Source organism: Littorina saxatilis, linkage group LG9 (assembly GCF_037325665.1).
Source record: "Littorina saxatilis isolate snail1 linkage group LG9, US_GU_Lsax_2.0, whole genome shotgun sequence".
Classification (NCBI taxonomy): domain Eukaryota; kingdom Metazoa; phylum Mollusca; class Gastropoda; order Littorinimorpha; family Littorinidae; genus Littorina; species Littorina saxatilis.
In genome coordinates, this window is record NC_090253.1 from 58,887,554 (window position 1) to 58,914,263 (window position 26,710).

Consider the following 26,710-nt stretch of genomic DNA (forward strand, 5'->3'; position numbering starts at 1 on the left):
ACTCATAAATTCACATCCTCCCTTCTATCAAGGAGCATTGCGTGACAGGCTGTCATACGACCTGACTTTCAATAGTTATGATCGTGTTATGCTTTCAGAAGACCCGGAAGCAAAGTATAAGGTGTCTGGAATTTCTTTAGAGTTTGATGTTGTAAACCATCCTGAACTGGCTAGACTTATAGAAAATCAGTACAGTTCTAAGCTGCCTATCTATTATGAAAGAGTGTTGAATCACAGTACACTTTCAAAAAGCCAGGCTGATCCAATCTGGAACATTAACTTGAATACACCAGCTAGGTCAATGAAGGGAATACTTATGTTGTTTGAGGAACCAAAAGATTCATATGAAAGGCAAATAGAAAAGTTTTACAATCCACTAATCAATAGAGTATATTGCACAATTGAAGGGCAGCCAAACCAAATATTTGCATCTGGCATGCTGCCATACCAACACTATGATGAAGCAAGAAAGTACTTTACTGGAGGAAGATTGAAAGACCCAACATCTGATCTTGTGGCTAAAGATCTACATTTACACGGTGTTGGCGTAGAAGATTTCTTGACAAATAAATATGCGTTATGGCTGGATCTCAGAACAACTGACGACAACAAACTGCATGGAAGTGGAAGGCGAATTGAAAACGGATCAGAAGGAATCACAATACAAATTGAAAAGGAAGTAGGGAGTAGTAGTAAATCAGTTAAGATCTACGTGTTTGTTGTGTCAGATGCGCAGTTAAACATCTCTGAAAGCAGATTACAGGATATTGTTTATTGAACGTGTTAAAATGAAGTATCTAGATTTTCTTCCAAAAGATCCACACTGTTCTTTGATTTGTGGGGCAACAGGTTGCGGCAAAACAAGATATGTTTTGGATTTATTACAGACTGTTTACATAAATCACTTTGAACACATAGTCATATTCTGTCCAACCATAAAGCATAACAGAACATACAAGGAGAGAAAATTCATATGGTCTGATCAAAATATATTTATTGTAAATCCTTCTGATCGTCTAAATGTTTGCTTGGAGCATTATTTCGATCTTTTTCAGAACACGCCAACACTGTTTATTATTGATGACTGTGCAGCAGAACGTGACATTGTTAGAAAGAAAAGTGCACTAGCAAAGCTTGCATTCAGTGGACGACATGCATTAATATCAGTTTGGATATTAACACAAAAATACAATGCAGTTCTGAAAGACTTTAGAGAGCAACTCAAAACAATAACATTGTTCTATTCAAAGGACCGTGACAGTTTTGAAGAGTGTCTTCGAGAAAATGATGTCATTGAAAACAAACAGGAGAGAGAAAGAATAAAGAATAATCTGAAATCTTCTAAGCACTCGAAACTGGTTTTAAAAACTGATCAACCAGTTCAGTATGTATGTTTGTAGAAATCCTTGCTAAGTTCTTGTCAAGTTCTTACTCAAGTTCTTGACAAGTTTGTACTAAGTTCTTGACAAGTTTGTACTAAGTTCTTGTCAAGTTCTTGTCAAGTTCTTACTAAGTTCTTGTCAAGTTCCTACCTAAGTTCTTACTCAAGTTCCTACCTAAGTTCTTGTTAAGTTCCTACCTAAGTTCTTACTCAAGTTTAATTACTAGATTTTAATTTTATTCTGCATCAAAATAAAATGAACTGTGATGAATTGCTGATGCAGACTGCTACAGATATTGAAATCTGTGACAGTAGGACTATACCTGATAAAAAAGAAAGATTGTATTCACTTGCTGTTTGTGGAAAAACAAAACACTACCTTGGGCAGCAGTTAACTGTGGAAGAAGTACAACATCTTTCCTCAGAAGATATAGAAAAGTATCATGGACGGTATGAATCAGTGCTTGGTTCTAAGATGGTTAGAAGTATTGGACAGACTGTTATAGGTTTGTACACAAAGATTTTTGGACATTTTACACCTCTCGACTCGGAGGAAGACTTAACACATGATCTAACTCATGACCCTGTTGTTTCCAAGTCCCTCGAATCTCTTGCCTGTGGCCTGTATTATCGATTTGGTGCTTTATTAGTACCATTTGTTGCTGGATTAATTACTTTCAAACACATTAATTTTCAGAATAAAAAAGATGACGGATCAGTTGAAGCAGACAGTGGAGCAGACGAAAATACCAGAAGTGAACACAGTGACAAAGAAACCTGGTAGAGTAGAAGCAGGAAAAAAACTAGCCGAATGGAACAGACAAAAAAAGTTAAATCAAAAGGCAAAGCAGAACATTATGTCTGAAGTTGAGCAGACACCAAACATTCCTGAAGTGACTAAGGTCACACAAACTGATCAAGAATTAAAATCTTCATTTCTATCATACAGAAAAGTAGCTGTAGCAGCTGTTGTTGGAGGAGGTGGATACTTGCTTTACAAACTTTGGCAAGGCAAATATAAAGTGTCAGAAACACCAAAATCAGAAACACCAAAACCAACAAACAAAGCAGTACAAACAATAAAAAAGCCCACAGTAGTACCTGCAGTGGATTCATTTCATATGGAATAATTTTAATATTTTAATTTTGATAACATAAAAATGAGTTCTGAAAAGACAATAGTTAATCTAGTTTATCACGCTGCAGTGATTGGAGGCTTGAGTGTAGGTTACACAATGCTGGGTAAAAGTCTCCTCAGAATGAAACCAGCCGACTTGGGAAAGTTAGACTTCGAAGACGGTGCTAAACTAATTGGTGTTGTGACAGCTTCCTTTGCAACAAAAGACTTCCTGGTGAAGCAAGGAATTATTCCAGAAAATATAAACATGTAAGACAATAAAATGGCTAGCTTGGTTATGATGGTGGGAGGTGCGATTGTAAATGCGCTTGCATTTTCTGGCAGCAACTATTTGTTTTCTAAACTGCAAAATGGTGAAGAGAGGGAAAGGCACAACAAAGCCATGGAACAACTGGCGAAAGCACAGGATGAATACGAGAAGAAACGAATTGCGCAGTTAGACTTTATGAATGATAAACTCAGGCAGCAAGGACATGCAAACAAAACCTTTGCCAATGTTGATGCAGCCATTCAAGAATACTATCTTGTAACTGGAAAGAAAATGAAGACAAGTGCTCCTCCAAAACTGGGTGACTTTTATCAGCCTTCAGAAGAGCAGAAGGTGGGCGAGATTGTTTTCATTGTTATTGGTATGGCTGTTGTTTACTTTATTGCGCGTGCTGTCAAATCTTAATATTCTGTCATTTAAAAAACCATGAGTGATGCTTTGTTATCTAAAATATATTATTCCCCAAAAGGATACTGGAAAGGAAGAACTGCTATTGACAAGCTCAGTGACGCAGCAGGTGTTTCTCAAGATACAGCAAAGAAATGGTTGTCAAAGCAGGCAGTTTGGCAGATCTATTTACCTGCACCAAGAAAAATTACACGACCACACTTTGTTAACATTAAACCGAATGACACTCATCAAATAGACCTGCTGTATTTACCGCATGACACAGTCAGAAGGAAGAAATATAAGTATGCACTGACTGTAGTTGATGTTGCAACAAGATACAAAGATGCTGAACCGTTGACAGAGAAAAGTGCTATAGCTACAGCTGTTGCCCTGCAAGAAATTTACAGACGTGGACCACTAAAGTATCCCAGAATGATTCAGTGCGATGATGGTAAGGAGTTTAAAGGAGCTGTCAACCAGCTTCTGTTAAAACATCATGTTACAGTGAAGAGAGGTATTCCAGGAAACCACAGGTCACAGGCTATTGTTGAGAGCTTTAACAAACAGTTGGCAGAAAAACTGTTTTCATATCAGTACCATCAGGAATTTTTGGACACAGAAAGTAAATTGCGTAACACTGAATGGGTCAAAAGATTACCATCAGTACTTAGAGCAATGAATCTGGAGGTATTTAAAGCTACAGGGTTAAGACCAGTTGATGCAATCAAACAGAAAACAATACCTGTTGCTCCAAAGTCAACAACACCAGTGGCATTACTACCTTTCAATCAGAAAGTCAGATATTTATATGCACCCGGTGAAGCTGAGGGTGACAGCAGGAAGCGTGCAACGGATCCAATCTGGAGTATTGACATTCATGAAATCAAGAGAGTAGTAGAGACAAATCCACCTATATATTACTTGAGAGAACCAGCACCGCAAAGAGCCTTTGTAAAAGAGGAATTACAATTAGTTCCACGTGGTACAAATGTTAAATGATTTTTTATTTCAGATTTTATAGTGTTAACAAAAATGGAAGCTCTGAGAAAGAATTCTAAGCAACTTCATTTTTTTAATTTATATTTTTATTTTGAGTTATAAAATCAAACTCACAGCGATGGAAGACTCTGTATTAGAATCTTTATCGACAGTATTTGACACCGTTGAATTACAAGTAACGGATCCTCAAAATGTGCAGTCCAGTGTGCAAGACGCCATTGAACAAATTCCAAACAATTTGTTGATTGAACCTCCAGTAAAAGTGCAGATAGTCAGTTTAATAAAATACAAAACAGTCAGTGATGAGGTGCTAGAAGTTCATGTTTCAACCAGACAACTAGCACTTAATTCTATGGCAGAATTGAATGGAAACTGGGCAGATGAAATGATGAAACGGTTTGAGCAAGCTGCAGAGGATGCAAAGATGAAAGGATCCGGATGGTCAGAAGGTGAAATTATAAAAATAGAATTGAAGCTAAGTAAATTTGCCCCCATCAGAGGTAGAAGTTACATACCTTTACCTCCTGCTCTTGTCAAAAAACGTGCTGTGCTGAACATAAAGAATGATGATGACAAATGTTTTATGTGGTGTGTTCTGGCAAGACTGTACAGTGTAAAGAAAAATGCAGAAAGAGTGTCTAACTATCATGCATACAGAAATAAACTAAACTTTACTGGTATTGAATTTCCTGTCAGCATTACAAGCATTGACAAATTTGAACAGCAAAACAAACCCATCACCGTAAATGTTTACACGTGGGATGAGGAAGATGAACTGAAACCAGTCAGAATATCAAAGAACTCACCAACGATTGGTGATTGTGATACTAACCATGTTGACATGTTACTAATGACTGATGGTGTAACATATCATTACACTTTGATTCGTACAATGAGTAGACTGATGGCGAGCACAAGCAATCACAATAGTAAACAAGACTTTTGTAGGCGATGTCTCTTGCGTATTCCATCAATTCATGCAGCACTTATACACAAGCAACATTGTAAGAGCGTTGATGATGCGGTTGTGAAGTTAACAACACCACCGCCAGACAGCAAAGTGTATTTTAAGAATGTATGCAAACTACAGAAAAATCCTTATGTTGTTTATGCTGACTTTGAATCTATCATTGTGCCATATGAAGGACCTTTACCAAAAGACCTACCTAAAACAGTAACTCTAAGTAATCATCAAGTCTGTTCATATGCATTTATTGTTGTTAGTTCAGATGGTAAACATTCTAAACCGCAATTGTACAGAGGACCTAATGCAGCAAAGAACTTCTTACAGCAAATGAACCAAGTGCGAAATGACTGCTCCAAACAACTGAATCTTTCAGACATTGTTATGAAACCTGAAGACCAAGAACAGTTTAACTCTACCACACAGTGTTGGATATGCGAACAAAGTCTAACACCAAACACAGACAATCCAATAGTAAGAGATCATGATCATGTAAGTGGGCAGTTCCGAGGAGCAGCACACAGCAAATGTAATCTACAATTAAAGTTTGATCCTAAGACTTGGAAGCTTCCAATCTTCTTCCATAACTTGCGCGGTTATGATTCACATCTGATCATGCAGGCAGTAACTGATGAATACAAAGCAAGATGCATTGCGCAGTCTTCAGAAAAGTACATGGCCTTTACTCTGAATAGTTTATACTTCTACGATTCTGCTCAACATCTGATGGGAACACTTGAGTCTTTATCTTCATCACTAACTGCTTTCCCAATCACATGTAAGTACTTTGACAGTGACTTAGTTAGAAAGGGAGTCTATCCATATGAATACATGGATTCGTGGGAGAGGTTTGATGAAGATGAGTTACCACCAAAGGATGCTTACTTCTCACGGCTGAAGGGTAAAGGTATAAGTGACGAAGACTATGAACACGCTAAGACTGCATGGAATAAATTAGGATGTAATACAATGGGTGATTATCATGATCAATATTTGTTGGCTGATGTTTGTTTACTTGCAGATATATTTGAGAATTACAGAAGAACATGTATGAAGCACTACAATCTAGATCCTTCACATTACATATCTGCACCAGGCATGAGCTGGGATGCATTTCTTAGATTTACAGGAGTAAAGATTGACTTGCTATCAGATCTACCTACACTTCAGATGATTGAAAATGGACTACGTGGAGGAATCAGTATGGCTTCACACAATTACTGCAAAGCCAACAACAAATACTTGGACGACTTTGATCCTATGAAACCTTCTAATTACATCATGTATCTAGATGCAAACAATTTGTATGGTTGGGCAATGTGTCAGACGCTTCCACTTCGGAACTTTAAGATCTATTCAGGACCATTTTCACAATGTGTTGTGCTGACAATATTAAAAGCAGGCCCAGACAGTCGAAAGGGATGGATACTAGAAGTTGACTTAGACTATCCACTATCACTTCATGATCTACATAATGATTATCCTTTGGCGGCTGAGAGGTTAAAAGTAAACCCAAGAGAACCTCCAAAGCTGGTGCCCAATCTGTTTCACAAAAAGAAGTATGTGTGTCACTACAGACTGTTACAGTTTTACATTAGACATGGATTAATTTTGAAGGCTGTTCATCGTATAATTTTATTTGATCAAGAACAGTTTATGAAACCTTACATCATGAAAAACACAGAACTGAGAACCAAAGCCGCTGATGCATCAGAGAAAGACTTTTTTAAACTGATGAACAACAGTTGCTTTGGTAAGACAATGGAAAACCCACACAAGAGAAAGGATGTTAGACTTGTTACAAGAGAAAATGAGGCCATCAAGCTGACATCCAAACCACAGTATCAAGACTTTAAATACTTTCATGAACAGCTGTATGGTATCTTAATGAAAAAACTTGTAGTCAAGCTTGACAAACCAGTATTCATAGGCTTTACTGTGCTAGAGTTGTCAAAACTGTTGATGCTTGAGTTTTTGTATGATTATTTGAAACCAAGATATCCCAAATCGAGAGTACTTTACACAGACACAGATTCATTCTTACTTGACATTCCAGCGGATGACATTTACAAAGATCTAGAAGCTGAAAGTCCTGCAGTAAAAGGAAAAGATTCTTTTTATGACACTTGCGACTACCCTAAAGAATCACCATTGCACTCAAATGTTAACAAGAAGGTTATTGGAAAGATGAAAGATGAAATGAATGGGAAGATAATTAAGGAGTATGTTGGATTGCGTGCAAAGATGTACAGTGTTGCAAGTGAGAAAGGGGTGGTTAAAAAAGCAAAGGGTGTAAGCAAACAGGTTGTAAAGTCGAGCATATCGCATGATAACTACAAGGAAGCACTGTTTCAGAAGCGAGTGTTTCACCATGACAACCCTAAGATCAGTTCCGCGCTTCATCAGATCAACACAACTATTGTAAACAAGAAATCTTTAGATGCTAATGACACAAAGCGCGTTTATTCATCACCAGAATATTCTTATGCAATTGGACACTGGAGGACAAACGCGACTCCAAATAGTCTGAGTGTGTAATAAGAATTTTTGTCAATCGGGAAAACCCGCTATGACGGGGAAGTGTTTGTGAAAGGGGAGTAGGCTTTGTTGAGTTTCAAAGCAGCCACCAAGTACACTTGTCAAAGCTTGATTCAATAAACAAGTTTTAATATTCATGAACCACGTGATACACCAGAACCAATCGTGGTGGAACAATATTACACAAGTCATTTGCATAAAGTGCACTCGGTGGCCGCCTGAAAAGGCAGCCTAAATATTGAAGCGTAGTGAAGCGAAGCGTTGGAACAGAGTGACCCAAGCCGCCGGTTTACCAGCAAGACCTACCGTTCACGCGTGAACGGTACTATTTTTAGAATCCTAGAATTCTTGAGAATTTCGGAGCTGGCTTGTTTCTGGTACAGGCAAAATTGGTCATCACTGAGTTTGTGTAACACAGGAAGTTGTGAAATACGTCACGGCAAAATTGTTACCAAAAACATCATAGATTGTATTGTGCAGGGTCAACTGCAACAAACTCAAACCGAGCCATTCATTCCTTCTTGTATTTGAGCGACTTATATACCAACATTTTTATGTCTTATTTTCAGCACAGGTGTAGGAAAAATCATAAAACAAAATGTTATTTATTTTCTAATTTAACATTTTTTTTACAAATATGACCATGGTCTTTTAAACATACAGTGACATTAAACATTGTTATGTTAAAAAAAAGAAAAAAGAAAGAAAGCTTTTGCGCACAAATCAGAAATACAGGCCAAACCGTGAGTTTCTGTGGCAAAGCGCGACAGAGGAAATTGCACTGGTTTTATTTTTAGATCAGTGGGAAATTTTCAAGAACAGACGCTTGCATTTGGATGTGTCCAATGATAGTAGGTTTGGTTGTGATCAATCAGAATAATGTAGGCAGGGATGTCGTTAGGCGTCGGACATCGGACATATAACGATGAAAATCCCCAAATGTCCGATTCACATTGCCGCATGTCGGTCAGATGTCCTATCCGTTTTAGCCTGAGCGTGGTCATTGTCCGATATGTACTCCATTCCTTCGGACAGCGCGATATTCGTTAATTTTCATTTCAAGATACAAATCTTCTAAAAGACCGAACGCTCTCGTGTTCAGCTGACACTGAAGTTGCCAGTGCCGTATTGATCTTTTCTTTTGTTGGGAATTCCCGAACCGTCTGGTGCAGCCACAGAGATGCAGCGCACAGTGCATGCTACAGGAGTACGGGAGACAACTCCAACTGACTAAATTTGTCGTCTGCTTTTGTTTTCGATACGAGACGATTATTTAGCTTGAACACCTGCAACGGCTTGTAATTTCCGTGGTTGTATAAGAGAAAGGGAGAATGTACGTTCTGGGTTACTGATTCCGACAGACCCGGGATTGGTTCAAAACAACCTTACTTTACTGTATTTTTTTTGTATGGATTTATGCAGTATTTTTCTGATTTTGTCGCATGTTTCATTTTAGTAAAAGTTTAGTCCAGAAGCCTATTTTTGGTTAATATTTAGGGTCTGTCGGAATCGGTGAGCCAGAACGTACATTCTCCCTTTCTCTAAAGGTAAGCGAAAGCGTACTAGCGTCTTCTGTAATGCATTACAGTGTCAAGAATTGTTCACTTGATTACATGGCCGATCGGTTATAGTATTCGCCTGATACGCGATTAAGTCGAGTTCAAATCGCCATCTGGCCGTATTTTTTTTAAACTGTTTGTCATTTGTTTATTTTTGTTGATTTTCTTCATGTGCAAGAGAGTACGTTGTAATATCAAAATTGATTTAAAAAATTAATTTTAGGCAGGAATTAGTTTCTTTTTACAAATCTTTTGTTACCATGAATTAGTTTATTGATAAAGTTTGTTAATTCAAACAGGTAAACATTTGATTGAAAAAAGAAAAAGACCAATGAAGAAGGATGCTTCCCGCTTGAAAAAAAAGGTGAGAGAGAAGGCACACAAAAATAACGATAGCAGCCACCTGCAGGCAACTGAGGTTAAAAAAAATTAAATAAATGTCTCCCCGTGTTTTTATTTTATTCAGTTTGTTTGGGTTGTTGCTATTGACTTTTATACTGACACGCCGGCAAAAACGCCGGTAACGCGTACGCAGAGAAGAGCAAGCATGGGGAATATCCTATTCTAAAAATAACCAACACTGGTAGCTGCCGACCTTCCGCCAAACTCACATGAATACCGGGGAAAAATAAATAATTACTGGGCAGTAAAAATAAATACTGGGCGGTAGTTAAACGACATTTTGAATTTGTAGGACAAAATATTGCAGCTTTTTCAAGAATACGGGTCCTGGTAAGGGAGAAACATTTGAGTCATCTAAGTAGTCTTTATGAAGAAATAATTAACCAGAGGAAAAAAATGATTGAATTAGATGTAAATAAAATTAGGTATACTTTTGACGTACTTATCATGTTCTTATCGGTATTGCAAAATATGTGTAGATGTGCGTGCGAGATATTTTCGAAAAACCTGGGGCCAGTTTCATAAGCCAGAAACACAGTCGACCAACTGCAGTTGTCCGAGAGAACCACAGTAATCCGACGTCATCGGGTTTCACGAACAAAATTTCAGTCGGTCGACTGCGGGTCGTCTCACCGGAAGTCGGCCAAACACGGTGATGCTCTCCCCCCAACACTGTGTTCGGCTTACTGCGGTAAACCGAAAATAAATGTAATTATCCGCACAGTCAATGGCAGAATGCTCACACTTTTTTGGATTGTGAGCCAAACCTTGTGATTGTTCTTCGAAATGTATCTATCATGACGCAGTAATCCAGGAGACAAGTCAGGGTTATGTCTTGAAGACGTCACATTATGGCGTAAGAGGGTTTGACGTCACGCGAAGGAATTACTGAAAGTCTCGGTCATAGTTATTTTGAGCGGACCGAGACTTGTTTTTTCTTCGAAATCGGCCATTTCCACGTGCAAATGAGCAAACGGAAGTGGTAATGTTGCTAAATTTAGCCCTCGACTTGGCCATTCGGATTACTGTATGTACAGTCGGTCGACTGCGGTTGTCCGCGGGTGACGGTGATTCGCTCATGAAACGCGCTTTTCGGTGACACGCCGATCAACCACAGTCCATCGACTGGGCAGTCGATCGACTGTCAGTCGGTTCCCTGCTATCTTATGAAACTGGCCCCTGGTCACAGGCGTAAGGCAGACGGGTGTTACGCGTGATTGTTCTGAAAAGTGACTATTACATGATTGTTCTGAAAGTCTACTATTTATTTCATCGAAACATGTAAGCCCTCATACGTGATTGTTCTGAAAGCTTACTAATTTACATGATTGTTCTGAAACTCTACTAACGGTAAACTTGCTTCACCCGTGAAATGTTGTCAGATATGGAACAATAATTATGTATACCCCAGCCCAACGAAGTTGGAGGGGGGTATACTGGATTCACTTTGTCCATTTGTCTGTGTGTATGTCTGTATGTATATGGAACAATATTTTGATACAATGATACTAAATCTTAAGTGAAATTGATATTTATACCCCCGCCCAATGAATACAAACTCAACAAGTAATACGTTTCATATATTGAACATGTCTTCTTTAGTGTTCTCAACTCAAAATTCAAATTAAATGTCCAAAGACAAAAATTATTTATAATCTTCAAAAATGTAATGATTCTTCTTGAGTATTCCCAACTCAAAATTCTAATTACTGGTTTAAAGGGACACATAGAAACTTTTGATTTTCCCTCTTTGCCATGCTTAGGTGGCTAGGTCACCAAAATGGATCGAAAGGCAAGGCAAAGAGGGAAAATGGAAGCTAATTTTTGCCCCTTTAAAGACGAAAGGCACAACAAATAATTTTCACAAATGAAACTTTTTTTTTATGAACTAAAAATTCAAGTGGAGAGGGGATGAGAGACGTGAGGAGATGGCCGGGGTTGCAAGATGGGTGGGGAGTCTGGGCTATAAAGTTCTTGCACGCGAGACAATATACTTCTTTTGTGTGTGTGTGTGGGGGGGGGGGGGGTTATTTTGTTTATCAACTCTCTCTCTCTCTCTCTCCCTCTCTCTCTCTCTCTCTCTCTCTCTCTCTCTCTCTCTTTCACTCTCTCTCTCTCTCACACTCTCTCTCTCTCTCTCTCCTCTCTCTCTCTCTGTGAATATTTTTGTCATCCTAAATATTGAGGGGGGGGGGACAAAAAGACATGTTTGCCCCCCCCCCTCCAGGAACAGCAGCTGCCCCCCCCCCCCCCAGTTTCCGACGCCAGTGCACTGAGTACATGCGCACACACACACCACACATACACACACATGAAAGCTACATTTATTAGCACATCTCTGTTTTCAGTGACACTTGTTTTTTTATTACACAGCAACCACCAGAATTTTGTATATGAATTATTCAAATGGTTTGATAAAGTGTCAGTTGATATGAACAAACCTCCCCCACCCCCTACACCTAAAAAAAAGGGAGTGGAGAGACGGATCAACTCAAACACACATCTGAAGCTGTCGCGCACACAGAAGACGGATCAACTCAAACACACTTCGTTGGGCAGGGGTATATATATTGTTCCATATCTGACTACATTTCACGGGTGAAGCAAGTTTACCTTTAGTAGAGTTTCAGAACAATCATGTAAATTAGTAAGCTTTCAGAACAATCACGTATGAGGGCTTACACGATTACGATGAAATAAATAGTAGACTTTCAGAACAATCATGTAATAGTCACTTTTCAGAACAATCACGCGTAACAGACGGGCAATAACAACCCACAAAGAACTTTCGCATACCTTCACATTCTCAAAACAAATCTTCCTGTCTCATAAAGAAAAAGTGCCTAACTCTAGAAACGAGATCGGCAGTTTTGCTTACATTACCGTGGCAATGATTTCCGGTGGTCAGAGAGTTTGTACTCCCTAACACATGATAGATAACATTCCAGTAGCTTCCCCTGTAGTTTCTCTACAGAAATGCCTAACACTGAGATAGGTATTTTTCTTATGAGCGTGACGATATGTTAATTGTCTTATGTACCAATTAATTATCGCATAAAACATTTTTTCATTTTTCATTTTCATTTCATTTTCATTACTTTATTGTCCCATCGCTGGGAAATTCGGGTCGCTTCCTCCCAGTGGAAAGCTAGCAGCAACGGAATCGCGCTACCCAGGTGTCTGCGTGTTTATGTGTATTCAGCCACCTGCACTTATGGCAGAATGACCAAGGTCTTTTACGTGCCATTGTGATGACACGGGGGTGGGACATGGCTTCCGTCTCTGGGTCTGCACATAAAGTTGACCCGTGTCCGTCCCGGCCCGAATTCGAACCTGCGACCTTCCGATCACAAGTCCAGTGCTCTACCAACTGAGCAACAATATTTTAACCAAATAATCATGAGATCACCAGCACTGCCACCGACATTTTCCGGCATCCGGTCTGAACATTTACATGTAACGCTACTTGTCTGCTCCTCATACATCTTTAGTGAACTTGAATTTACTTGAATTTACTTGAATTTACGTGTTGCATGTCTTAGACTTGATGCTCTCTTCCTATGCGCTTTCGTCCGAGTCTCTCCTTGTGGTTGTTAGTACTTTCTTCCCCCTCCCCCTCCCTTTTCTTTTTTATATTTAGTCAAGTTTTGACTAAATATTTTAACATCGAGGGGGAATCGAAACGAGGGTCGTGGTGTATGTGCGTGTGTGTGTGCGTGTGTGTGTGTGTCTGTGTGTGTAGAGCGATTCAGACTAAACTACTGGACCGATCTTAATGAAATTTGACATGGGAGTTCCTGGGTATGAAATCCCCATACATCTTTTTCATTTTTTTGATAAATGTCTTTGATGACGTCATATCCGGCTTTTCGTGAAAGTTGAGGCGGCACTGTCACGCCCTCATTTTTCAACCAAATTGGTTGAAATTTTGGTCAAGTAATCTTCGACGAAGCCCGGACTTCGGTATTGCATTTCAGCTTGGTGGCTTAAAAATTAATTAATGACTTTGGTAATTAAAAATCTGAAAATTGTAAAAAAAAAATAAAAATTTATAAAACGATCCAAATTTACGTTCATCTTATTCTCCATCATTTGCTGATTCCAAAAACATATAAATATGTTATATTCGGATTAAAAACAAGCTCTGAAAATTAAATATATAAAAATTATTATCAAAATTAAATTGTCCAAATCAATTTAAAAACACTTTCATCTTATTCCTTGTCGGTTTCTGATTCCAAAAACATATAGATATGCTATGTTTGGATTAAAAACACGCTCAGAAAGTTAAAACAAAGAGAGGTACAGAAAAGCGTGCTATCCTTCTTAGCGCAACTACTACCCCGCTCTTCTTGTCAATTTCACTGCCTTTGCCATGAGCGGTGGACTGACGATGCTACGAGTATACGGTCTTGCTGAAAAATGGCATTGCGTTCAGTTTCATTCTGTGAGTTCGACAGCTACTTGACTAAATATTGTATTTTCGCCTTACGTGACTTGTTATATTTAGTCAAGTTTTGACTAAATATTTTAACATCGAGGGGGAATCGAAACGAGGGTCGTGGTGAACGTGCGTGTGTGTGTGCGTGTGTGTGTGTGTCTGTGTGTGTGTGTAGAGCGATTCAGACTAAACTACTGGACCGATCTTTATGAAATTTGACATGAGAGTTCCTGGGTATGAAATCCCCATACCTTTTTTTCATTTTTTTGATAAATGTCTTTGATGACGTCATATCCGGCTTTTCCTGAAAGTTGAGGCGGCACTGTCACGCCCTCATTTTTCAACCAAATTGGTTGAAATTTTGGTCAAGTAATCTTCGACGAAGCCCGGACTTCGGTATTGCATTTCAGCTTGGTGGCTGAAAAATTTATTAATGACTTTGGTCATTAAAAATCTGAAAATTGTAAAAAAAATTAAAAATTTATAAAACGATCCAAATTTACGTTTATCTTATTCTCCATCATTTGCTGATTCCAAAAACATATAAATATGTTATATTCGGATTAAAAACAAGCTCTGAAAATTAAATATATAAAAATCATTATCACAATTAAATTGTCGAAATCAATTTAAAAACACTTTCATCTTATTCCTTGTCGGTTCCTGATTCCAAAAACACATAGATATGATATGTTTGGATTCAAAACACGCTCAGAAAGTTAAAACAAAGAGAGGTACAGAAAAGCGTGCTATCCTTCTTAGCGCAACTACTACCCCGCTCTTCTTGTCAATTTCACTGCCTTTGCCATGAGCGGTGGACTGACGATGCTACGAGTATACGGTCTTGCTGAAAAATGGCATTGCGTTCAGTTTCATTCTGTGAGTTCGACAGCTACTTGACTAAATATTGTATTTTCGCCTTACGCGACTTGTTTTTATATTTAGTCAAGTTTTGACTAAATATTTTAACATCGAGGGGTAATCGAAACGAGGGTCGTGGTGTATGTGCGTGTGTGTGTGCGTGTGTGTGTGTGTCTGTGTGTGTGTGTAGAGCGATTCAGACTAAACTACTGGACCGATCTTTATGAAATTTGACATGAGAGTTCCTGGGTATGAAATCCCCGAACGTTTTTTTTTATTTTTTTTGATAAATGTCTTTGATGACGTCATATCCGGCTTTTCGTGAAAGTTGAGGCGGCACTGTCACGCCCTCATTTTTCAACCAAATTGGTTGAAATTTTGGTCAAGTAATCTTCGACGAAGCCCGGACTTCGGTATTGCATTTCAGCTTGGTGGCTTAAAAATTAATTAATGACTTTGGTCATTAAAAATCTGAAAATTGTAAAAAAAAATAAAAATTTATAAAACGATCCAAATTTACGTTTATCTTTATCTCCATCATTTGCTGATTCCAAAAACATAATAAAATGTTATATTCGGATTAAAAACAAGCTCTGAAAATTAAATATATAAAAATCATTATCACAATTAAATTGTCGAAATCAATTTAAAAACACTTTCATCTTATTCCTTGTCGGTTCCTGATTCCAAAAACATATAGATATGATATGTTTGGATTCAAAACACGCTCAGAAAGTTAAAACAAAGAGAGGTACAGAAAAGCGTGCTATCCTTCTTAGCGCAACTACTACCGCGCTCTTCTTGTCAATTTCACTGCCTTTGCCATGAGCGGTGGACTGACGATGCTACGAGTATACGGTCTTGCTGAAAAATGGCATTGCGTTCAGTTTCATTCTGTGAGTTCGACAGCTACTTGACTAAATATTGTATTTTCGCCTTACGCGACTTGTTTTTATCTTCTGTAGATTTTTTTGTTCCTATTTAGATCCCCATCCCCATTCTTTCAATTTGTTCTTCTGGTTTATTGTTGTTATGTCCACCATTACGAAAATGTGTGTAATTTAGTATTGTTCTGGTCACGTGATATAAGCATTTGCTTGAGTGCGTGTCCTAGCTGTGTGTTTCCAAATGTTCATGCGAAGAAATTCTGAATAAAATTTTGTTTAAACCAACTTGATGTACCCTTTTGTACTGTACCAACAGGTACAGGCACACGAATATGTGGACAGACAGATCAGTGGCTTTCTTCGTCAAAGCAGAAAAGACGAGTGGAGCATACTGTAGCGTTATTGATGACTTTTCTGCCTGGCTTCGAAAGCCATGTGATTATCCCGAACATTCCATGGATTTCTTGTGCGAACTAGATACTCCACCCAAACATCAAGAACAGCACAAAGCAAATAGGCAAGACCGGAAGAGGTCAAGTATCCATATGCCATTTCAGGAAAACGCGTCGCTTCCTGTTCCGTATGTCACGTGTCCAGGAGGTCACCTGACACATGCTTTCATGGCCTGTGACGTGCAGAGCGCGTGTTGGGCTGGTCGCCATGGTTTCGCCGAAAGCAAGACTTGGGGAGTGCCCTCGCAAGCGTCATGTCCGGTCCCCGTGACGTCACTCCCTATGACGTCACTGCCTGCCATGTTCACGTGCAGCACGGGAACCCAGCGCGTGCCGTACAGCCTGGTGTGTGACCACCGGCAGCAGTGTGCGGACAGCAGTGATGAGACTTGTGTCTTCGCTCCGTGTTCCGGCTCCACCCCGCTACAGTGTGCTACATCCACCCAGGTACAGAAAGAGAGAGAGAGAGAAAAGAGAGAGAGAGAGAGAGAGAGAGAGAGAGGAGAGAGAGAGAGAGAGAGAGAGAGAGAGAGAGAGAGAGAGAGAGAGAGAGAGAGAGAGAGAGAGAGAGAGAGAGAGAGAGAGAGAGAGAGAGAAAGAGAGAGCTCTACACCCACCCATGTACCTCGGACTACATTGTTAGTTAATGCGGATGAGTGATTGCCGCGTCGAGTGAAATGGTTCGAAGTTCGCAAGTGAGTCGATTGAAAGCGATTGAGTTTTCAATAAGTTTAAAGTGTTAACCCGGTATCACACGATGCAGTATTCTCTATTTAATTGATATGTGTCGCAAAGTGTGCCTCAGACAGCGCTGCTAGATGGAGCTGTTAGTAGGTTGAATGTTTGACGTGTAAGCCTAGTATCACACAGCAAATCATGAAGTATTCTCTGTCGCAGTGTGTGTCTCAGACAGCGCTGTGTGATGGAGCTGTCAGTAGGTTGAAGGTCAACCATGAAGTATTCTGTGTCGCATTGTGTGCCTCAGACAGCGCTGTGTGATGGAGCTGTCAGTAGGTTGAAGGTCAACCATGAAGTATTCTGTGTCGCATTGTGTGCCTCAGACAGCGCTGTGTGATGGAGCTGTCAGTAGGTTGAAGGTCAACCATGAAGTATTCTGTGTCGCATTGTGTGCCTCAGACAGCGCTGTGTGATGGAGCTGTCAGTAGGTTGAAGGTCAACCATGAAGTATTCTGTGTCGCATTGTGTGCCTCAGACAGCGCTGTGTGATGGAGCTGTCAGTAGGTTGAAGGTCAACCATGAAGTATTCTCTGTCGCAGTGTGTGCCTCAGACAGCGCTGTGTGATGGAGCTGTCAGTAGGTTGAAGGTCAACCATGAAGTATTCTCTGTCGCAGTGTGTGCCTCAGACAGCGCTGTGTGATGGAGCTGTCAGTAGGTTGAAGGTCAACCATGAAGTATTCTCTGTCGCAGTGTGTGCCTCAGACAGCGCTGTGTGATGGAGCTGTCAGTAGGTTGAAGGTCAACCATGAAGTATTCTCTGTCGCAGTGTGTGCCTCAGACAGCGCTGTGTGATGGAGCTGTCAGTAGGTTGAAGGTCAACCATGAAGTATTCTCTGTCGCAGTGTGTGCCTCAGACAGCGCTGTGTGATGGAGCTGTCAGTAGGTTGAAGGTCAACCATGAAGTATTCTCTGTCGCAGTGTGTGCCTCAGACAGCGCTGTGTGATGGAGCTGTCAGTAGGTTGAAGGTTTGATGTGTAGGCCCGGTAACACGCAACAAACCATGCAGTATTCTCTGTCGCAGTGTGTGCCGCCGTCAGCGATGTGCAACGGCCAGCAGGACTGTCTGGACGGGTGGGATGAAGAACAGTGTCGTTACATTGTTGGGGGCAGCATCCGCCCTTCCCCTCCCCCCGCACTCGTCAGCTTCTTCCCTCTCCACCCCACGGCGGTTCGACAGTCCCCTTTCGTCTTCACTCCATTGCCTCAGTCGGTGGACGCGAACAGCTCCTCGCCGTGCCATGAAACACACTTCCAGTGTGCGGACGACGGCTACTGCCTGCCCCTCTTCCTTCTCTGTAACGGCGTGAACGACTGCCCCGGTAGAGAGGATGAGGAGGGGTGTGAGAGAGTGACGTGTCGTGGTCTGTATCGTTGCCGCGCCACCAGTGTCTGCGTGCACCCAACACACGTGTGTGACGGCGTGTACCAGTGTCCACAGCATGATGACGAGCTGTTCTGTGATATCACCTGCCCACCAGGGTGCACGTGCCACGGACTGAGTGTCGCCTGTCACGCTCCTTTCCCGGCAGACCTGCTTCACCCAAACATAAGATACCTTGACGCCAGCGGCAGCGGTCTGACGCCGTCACGGGTGACTGAGCACAACCTCCTGATCCACCTTAGCGTGTCGAGTTGCGGCCTTCAGAGTGTCGGCAATCTGACCTTCCCTAACCTCCGCAGCCTTGACCTCAGCCACAACCGCTTGTATGACGTCAGCGCGGATCTGCTTCGCGGAATGCTCAATCTTCAGCACCTGTTTCTGTCTAAAAACCCGCTCCAGTCTTTGTTTGACTCGCACTCACAAGGCCTTTCTTTCCCTGCCGTGAGAACGCTGCACGTGTCTGGCGTGAATATGCCCACACTGAACACAGAGATGTTGTCCATCTTCCCCGGCCTGCTCACACTCAATCTCTCTCACTGCGGAGTGGATGACGTCACGGGACAAGGCCTGCACACACTGCCCTCTCTCCAAGTCCTCGACTTAGTTGGTTGTCCCATGACCTACTTTCCGCGTGACCTACTTTTTGGGCTTGACCGGCTGCAGTCTGTGGCCGCTGACAACTACAAGCTGTGCTGTCAGGCCACGTTGCCCCCTGGCTTCAACCTGGCCAACTGCAGGGCTCCTTTTGACGAGGTGAACATTTCTGGTACATTGTTTGATTCTACCTTTCACACGTTTCAGTAGATAAATGTACTTCATGAATTCTGTCATGGCATGTCTTTTGTATGTAACCCTGTGCCGAAACACTACGATCACCTCGGGAAGCGAAGTGCAATCAAACAGGATTGAAAATGTTAGGGCTAAGAAAGCCCTATAAAAACTGTTATGCAAACCCGAAGGTTTCCAAGAACATACAGACAATCGGAAACCACCAGACCCTATCACAAACAGAATTCTACAATACACCGGTGTTGACTTTTAAAGGCCAACAACTCGGGTGCAGAGTCTGCTGTGAAAGGAGCGGTAGCCTCCCCTGTCACATGTAAATGTGTTTAATGTTTAATAATACGTGCAACGCAGTTGTTCCTTTTATGCTATTGCTCAATTCACGGAGAATTATTTCTCTCTCGACATTTTACGTGTTTTTGCTTGTTTGTATGAAAATCTTTTCTTGACGCACTAAGACCGGATACTAATGATTGATGCTAGTTTGTATGGATGTTTTTTTTGTTTTGTTTGTTGGTTGGTTGCTCAGGGTTTTTGTTTTGTTTTGCGTTTGTGTTTTGTGTGTGTTTGTGTTCGTTATTGTTTCGTTTGTTTGTGTGCTTTTATTTTTTTTTAATGTTTTCTTAACATTTATAAAACGTATTATCACTAGATAAGTCCCTCTTATGGGCGAGGGCTTGACGTAAAAAAACAACTGTTTGCTTATAATTATGCCATTACGATCGATGATACAGAATTTGTCTTGTCTTGTCTTGTCTTGTCTTGTCTTGTCTCGTCTTGAGGTATCGTCGTGTGAGTCCTTGCTCCGCTCTGACCTGTATCGAGTCTTCCTCTCCATCTTCGCCGCCCTGGCCCTGCTGGGAAACCTGGGCTGCTTCGTGGTCAGAACGCTCTGCCTCAAGAGCAGCAAGTCGGGCTTCAGCGTCTTCGTCACCCACCTGTCCCTCTCCGACTTTCTGATGGGGGTGTACCTGGCGGTGATCGGGGTGGCTGACCGCCTGTACCGGGATGAATACCTCTGGGAGGACGTGGGGTGGAGGCACAGCGCCGGGTGTGGCGTAGCGGGGTATCTGTCGTTGATGTCAAATGAGGTTAGTGTTGGCATTTTTTGTGTACGCCTCTTTGTGAGGGTTTGTGATTGCGATGTGTATGTAAGTGCAAGCGCAAAAGGGTTCCCATAAGGTCGTTCGTCTCGGTGATTTTTTCATTATGAGCAACGGAAAATTAGATCCCTGTCAGACTAGCTTGACACGACCTCATTAACAGGATATAAACACGTGCGAGTATACGCTTCAGTAATCTAATGGGTGGTCTCTTTTACGTATGTAGTATGTAACGTATATTTTGTTATCTGTAGGTGTCTGCCTTCATCATCTGCCTGATCACGCTGGACCGCTTCCTGGCGCTGCGCTTCCCGCTGAGTACACTGCGCTTTAACACTCGCTCCGCGCATCTCACGTGCACCGCCGTCTGGCTCGTCGCCATGGTGATGGCCGCCGTGCCCCTGCTGCCAGTGACGTCACACTGGTCATTCTACAGAAGCACGGGGATCTGCATCCCGCTGCCCGTCACTCGTGGGGAATTTCCCGGCCAGAAGTACGCCTTTGGTGTCATCATCGTCCTCAACTTTATCCTCTTCATGCTCATCGCCATAGGCCAGGCCTCCATCTATGCCGCCATCACTGCCAACAGTATGGACAGGTCAGTTGGTTTAAACAAGATTGTATTCCGAGAACATGTGGTTGCATATATGTAACCCTCCACCACGAAATGAGTCGCATGTCACTTCACGCGGTTCTGCGCTAGGCTTAATATAAGTCCGGGGAGTGTCTGGTAACAGTGTGAGGGTCACCTCAGTCACAGGCTTATAACGCAAACAGTTTTCGCTCTTTTCTAAAACGGTTTTTACCACTGGATAGAGAATAAAAAACTCTTTAAGAAAATGTAAAAATATGAAAATCATGAAAAGGTGACATGCGACTCATTTCGTGGTGGAGGGTCACATATATATATAAATATATAGAGTACATCAGGGACAATTGGGACCACACAACAAGCTAAGCTTATACTAAGTATGGTCACATATTTACATCTAAATAGAAATTATTTGTCATGTGCTGTAAAAGGTCAAGCAAGTACTAATACCCCTGTTAGAAATGTCAGTCAGAGAGAGGTCAGTTGCATTGAAGTCACCTTCCTTATCGTGTGGATCAGTGGACCGCAGATATGTTGAGGATTTCACATGCATTACGACTATGAGCATACGTATTGCAACTATGAGCATCCATATAACGACTATAAGGATCCATATTACAACTATAAGGATCCATATTACAACTATAAGCATCCATATTACAACTATAAGGGTCCATATCACAACTATGTGCATCCATTTTACAACTATGAGCATCCGTATTACGACTATGAGCATCCATATTACAACTATGAGCATCCGTATTGCAATTATGAGCATCCATATTACTACTATGAGCATCCGTATTACAACTATTAGCATCCGTATTACAACTGTAAGCATCCGTATTACAACTATAAGCATCCGTATTACAACTATTAACATCCACATTACAACTATAAGCATCCGTATTACAACTATAAGCATCCGTATTACAACTATAAGCATCGATATTACAACTATTAGCATCCGTATTACAACTATAAGCATCCGTATTACAACTATAAGCATCTGTATTACAACTATAAGCATCCGTATTACAACTATAAGCATCCGTATTACAATTATAAGCATCCATATTACAACTATAAGCATCCATATTACAACTATAAGCATCCATATTACAACTATGAGCATCCGTATTACGACTATAAGCATCCTTGCAGTGGAAGTCATACAAATTACATATTTGTTTAGTATTTTATCTGCATTACGACTATAAGCATCCTTACAACTGGTTTCATATAAAACCATTGACCTGTTAAGGATTTAACATGCATTTAGAGCATCTGAAGTTATATACAATATTTAAAAAAATGCTAAATAAATGCAATTTGCACAGTGAAATCAATGGTGCAAAATATTTCCAGTGTGCATAGAAAGCAACAAGGCTGGGGATGTTTTGCATATAACGTAGATACAGAACCGCTTATGATATGTGAAAGTCTGCACTAACCTATGGTAATGGGCGGTTCTGGTGAGGTTATGCCCCTTCTTTCTTTCGGCTGGTAACAGGCGGAACCTCGCGGCAAGATCACACGAGAAAGGGAAAAAACGTGCATTGGTCCCAAATAGCATGTCGCGTTGGTAACAGTTCGTGTGTAAGTCGTGCATTTTATACGGTAAAAAGACAATGGTGACAGGCGGAACCTCGCGGCAAGATCACATGAGTTGTCTCGCGTTATCACCCCAGAAGCGCTCATTGACATAATGATTTTGCACTGGAAGGATGCATCCAAATAAACATGATAGAGTTGAGTGTCATGCTACAAACCTAATTGTACAACTACGACAGGAACTCAAGCAATATATACTGACATTAAGTGACAAATAAACAATGAGAAAAGTTCACGCGTTGGTATGATGGTCTATTGACAACGTTGCAATACATACATTATAATTACAATATCAATACAATGGGTATGTCACTGCGGGGATAGACATTACTAGTCTAATTGTTATTTGTATAATCTTCTATCTTCTTCAACTTCTATTGAAGCTATATGCAATAGTCCTTGTGTTGGTGAGTAACGACTTCTTTTGTTACCCCCCGCGGGTTAGGGGGAGTCCCATATTGGTTGGGACGAGAAAGAATTTACCCGATGCTAACCAGCATTTCGTAAGAGGCGACTAACAGGTTCTGTTTCTCCTTTTACCCTTGTTAAGTGTTTCTTGTATAGAATATAGTCAATGTTTGTAAAGATTTTAGTCAAGCAGTATGTAAGAAATGTTACGTCCTTTGTACTGGAAACATGCATTCTCCCAGTAAGGTCATATATTGTACTACGTTGCAAGCCCCTGGAGCAATTTTTTTTATTAGTGCTTTTGTGAACAAGAAACAATTAACAAGTGGCTCTATCCCATCTCCCCCCTTTCCCCTATCCCATCTCCCCCCCTTCCCCCGTCGCGATATAACCTTGAATGGTTGAAAACGACGTTAAACACCAAATAAATAAAGAAAGACTTCTTTTGTTTTTCAACTCTGTTTACTCCACCCACAGTCACTGTTCGTGTTGTTTACTTCACCCACAGTCACTGTTCTTGTTGTTTACTCCACCCACAGTCACTGTTCTGGTTGTTTACTTCACCCACAGTCACTGTTCTGGTTGTTTACTTCACCCACAGTCACTGTTCTTGTTGTTTACTTCACCCACAGTCACTGTTCTTGTTGTTTACTTCACCCACAGTCACTGTTCTGGTTGTTTACTTCACCCACAGTCACTGTTCTGGTTGTTTACTTCACCCACAGTCACTGTTCAGGTTGTTTACTTCACCCACAGTCACTGTTCTTGTTGTTTACTTCACCCACAGTCACTGTTCTGGTTGTTTACTTCACCCACAGTCACTGTTCTGGTTGTTTACTTCACCCACAGTCACTGTTCTGGTTGTTTACTTCACCCACAGTCACTGTTCTGGTTGTTTACTTCACCCACAGTCACTGTTCTGGTTGTTTACTTCACCCACAGTCACTGTTCTGGTTGTTTACTTCACCCACAGTCACTGTTCTGGTTGTTTACTTCACCCACAGTCACTGTTCTGGTTGTTTACTTCACCCACAGTCACTGTTCTTGTTGTTTACTTCACCTACAGTCACTGTTCTGGTTGTTTACTTCACCCACAGTCACTGTTCTTGTTGTTTACTTCACCCACAGTCACTGTTCTGGTTGTTTACTTCACCCACAGTCACTGTTCGTGTTGTTTACTTCACCCACAGTCACTGTTCTTGTTGTTAACTCCACCCACAATCACTGTTCTGGTTGTTTACTTCACCCACAGTCACTGTTCTGGTTGTTTACTTCACCCACAGTCACTGTTCTTGTTGTTTACTTCACCCACAGTCACTGTTCGTGTTGTTTACTTCACCCACAGTCACTGTTCTTGTTGTTGACTTCACCCACAGTCACTGTTCTTGTTGTTTACTTCACCCACAGTCACTGTTCGTGTTGTTTACTTCACCCACAGTCACTGTTCTGGTTGTTTACTTCACCCACAGTCACTGTTCGTGTTGTTTACTTCACCCACAGTCACTGTTCTGGTTGTTTACTTCACCCACAGTCACTGTTCGTGTTGTTTACTTCACCCACAGTCACTGTTCTGGTTGTTTACTTCACCCACAGTCACTGTTCGTGTTGTTTACTTCACCCACAGTCACTGTTCTGGTTGTTTACTTCACCCACAGTCACTGTTCGTGTTGTTTACTTCACCCACAGTCACTGTTCTTGTTGTTTACTTCACCCACAGTCACTGTTCTTGTTGTTTACTTCACCCACAGTCACTGTTCTGGTTGTTACCGGCACGGTGACCTAGTGGTAAGGCGTCCGCCCCCTGATCGGGAGGTCGTGTGTTCGAACCCCGGCCGGGTCATACCTAAGACTTTAAAATTGGCAATCTAGTGGCTGCTCCGCCTGGCGTCTGGCATTATGGGGTTAGTGCTAGGACTGGTTGGTCCGGTGTCAGAATAATGTGACTGGGTGAGACATGAAGCCTGTGCTGCGACTTCTGTCTTGTGTGTGGCGCACGTTATATGTCAAAGCAGCACCGCCCTGATATGGCCCTTCGTGGTCGGCTGGGCGTTAAGCAAACAAACTGTTCTTGTTGTTTAGATTTCTATTGAAGCTGGAAAGAAGGTGAAAGTCAACTCTTGTTTGTTAACATCTCGTTGTACCAAAAATCAAGGCAGGGTATGTGAAATAAATGTCAAACTTGTTAATCTCCCTTTTATGTCTGTTGCTGTGATATATGATGTGCAAATATGAATGACATTGCGTTTGAACCAACAGCGTTGCTTGTATTCGTTAATATAAGCTTTTTGCTTGAGTTTGTTACCCCTATGTCATATGTTGCATGTCACGATACTAAAACTTGAGTTTGTTACCCCTATGTCATATGTTGCATGTCACGCTACTAAAACTTGAGTTTGTTACCCCTATGTCATATGTTGCATGTCACGATACTAAAACTTGAGTTTGTTACCCCTATGTCATATGTTGCATGTCACGATACTAAAACTTGAGTTTGTTACCCCTATGTCATATGTTGCATGTCACGCTACTAAAACTTGAGTTTGTTACCCCTATGTCATATGTTGCATGTCACGATACTAAAACTTGAGTTTGTTACCCCTATGTCATATGTTGCATGTCACGATACTAAAACTTGAGTTTGTTACCCCTATGTCATATGTTGCATGTCACGATACTAAAACTTGAGTTTGTTACCCCTATGTCATATGTTGCATGTCACGCTACTAAAACTTGAGTTTGTTACCCCTATGTCATATGTTGCATGTCACGCTACTAAAACTTGAGTTTGTTACCCCTATGTCATATGTTGCATGTCACGCTACTAAAACTTGAGTTTGTTACCCCTATGTCATATGTTGCATGTCACGATACTAAAACTTGAGTTTGTTACCCCTATGTCATATGTTGCATGTCACGCTACTAAAACTTGAGTTTGTTACCCCTATGTCATATGTTGCATGTCACGCTACTAAAACTTGAGTTTGTTACCCCTATGTCATATGTTGCATGTCACGCTACTAAAACTGAATACAGTTTTGTTACCCCTATGTCATATGTTGCATGTCACGATACTAAAACTTGAGTTTGTTACCCCTATGTCATATGTTGCATGTCACGCTACTAAAACTGAATACAGTTTTGTTACCCCTATGTCATATGTTGCATGTCACGATACTAAAACTTGAGTTTGTTACCCCTATGTCATATGTTGCATGTCACGCTACTAAAACTGAATACAGTTTTGTTACCCCTATGTCATATGTTGCATGTCACGATACTAAAACTGAATACAGTTTTGTTTAAACCAACAGCCTGGCAGTGACTGACACCTCGAGAAAATCCGCGGACATGAGGATTGCACGCCGTCTGTTTAGTGTGGCGCTGTCAGACTTCCTGTGCTGGTTCCCCATTGGTCTGCTGGGCCTGCTGGCCGCCAGGGGCGTGGCCATACCAGGGGAGGTCAGCGTTGGTCTGGCCATCCTGGTGCTGCCGCTCAACTCCGCCCTCAACCCCTTCCTCTACACCATCAACATGCTGCTGGAGAGACGGGGGCGAGGCCGGGACGAGCGTCTCTTGAAGCAGGTGTTGGCTCAGATAGCTGAAGAGGGGGAGAGCACTGGGTAATGAACACCAGTGTCAGATGAATTCTGTATCCGTTACCTATCAACAGGTGGTTGGAGCTAATTGTTTCTGCCTTTTTCTTGGAATTGTGAACGTTATGCTATAGCGACGGAGGCAGGATAGTGATAATAGTTGACCTCTTGTGACCTCTTGTGGCAAGTGCAGGCACAAATAACTAAAGAACA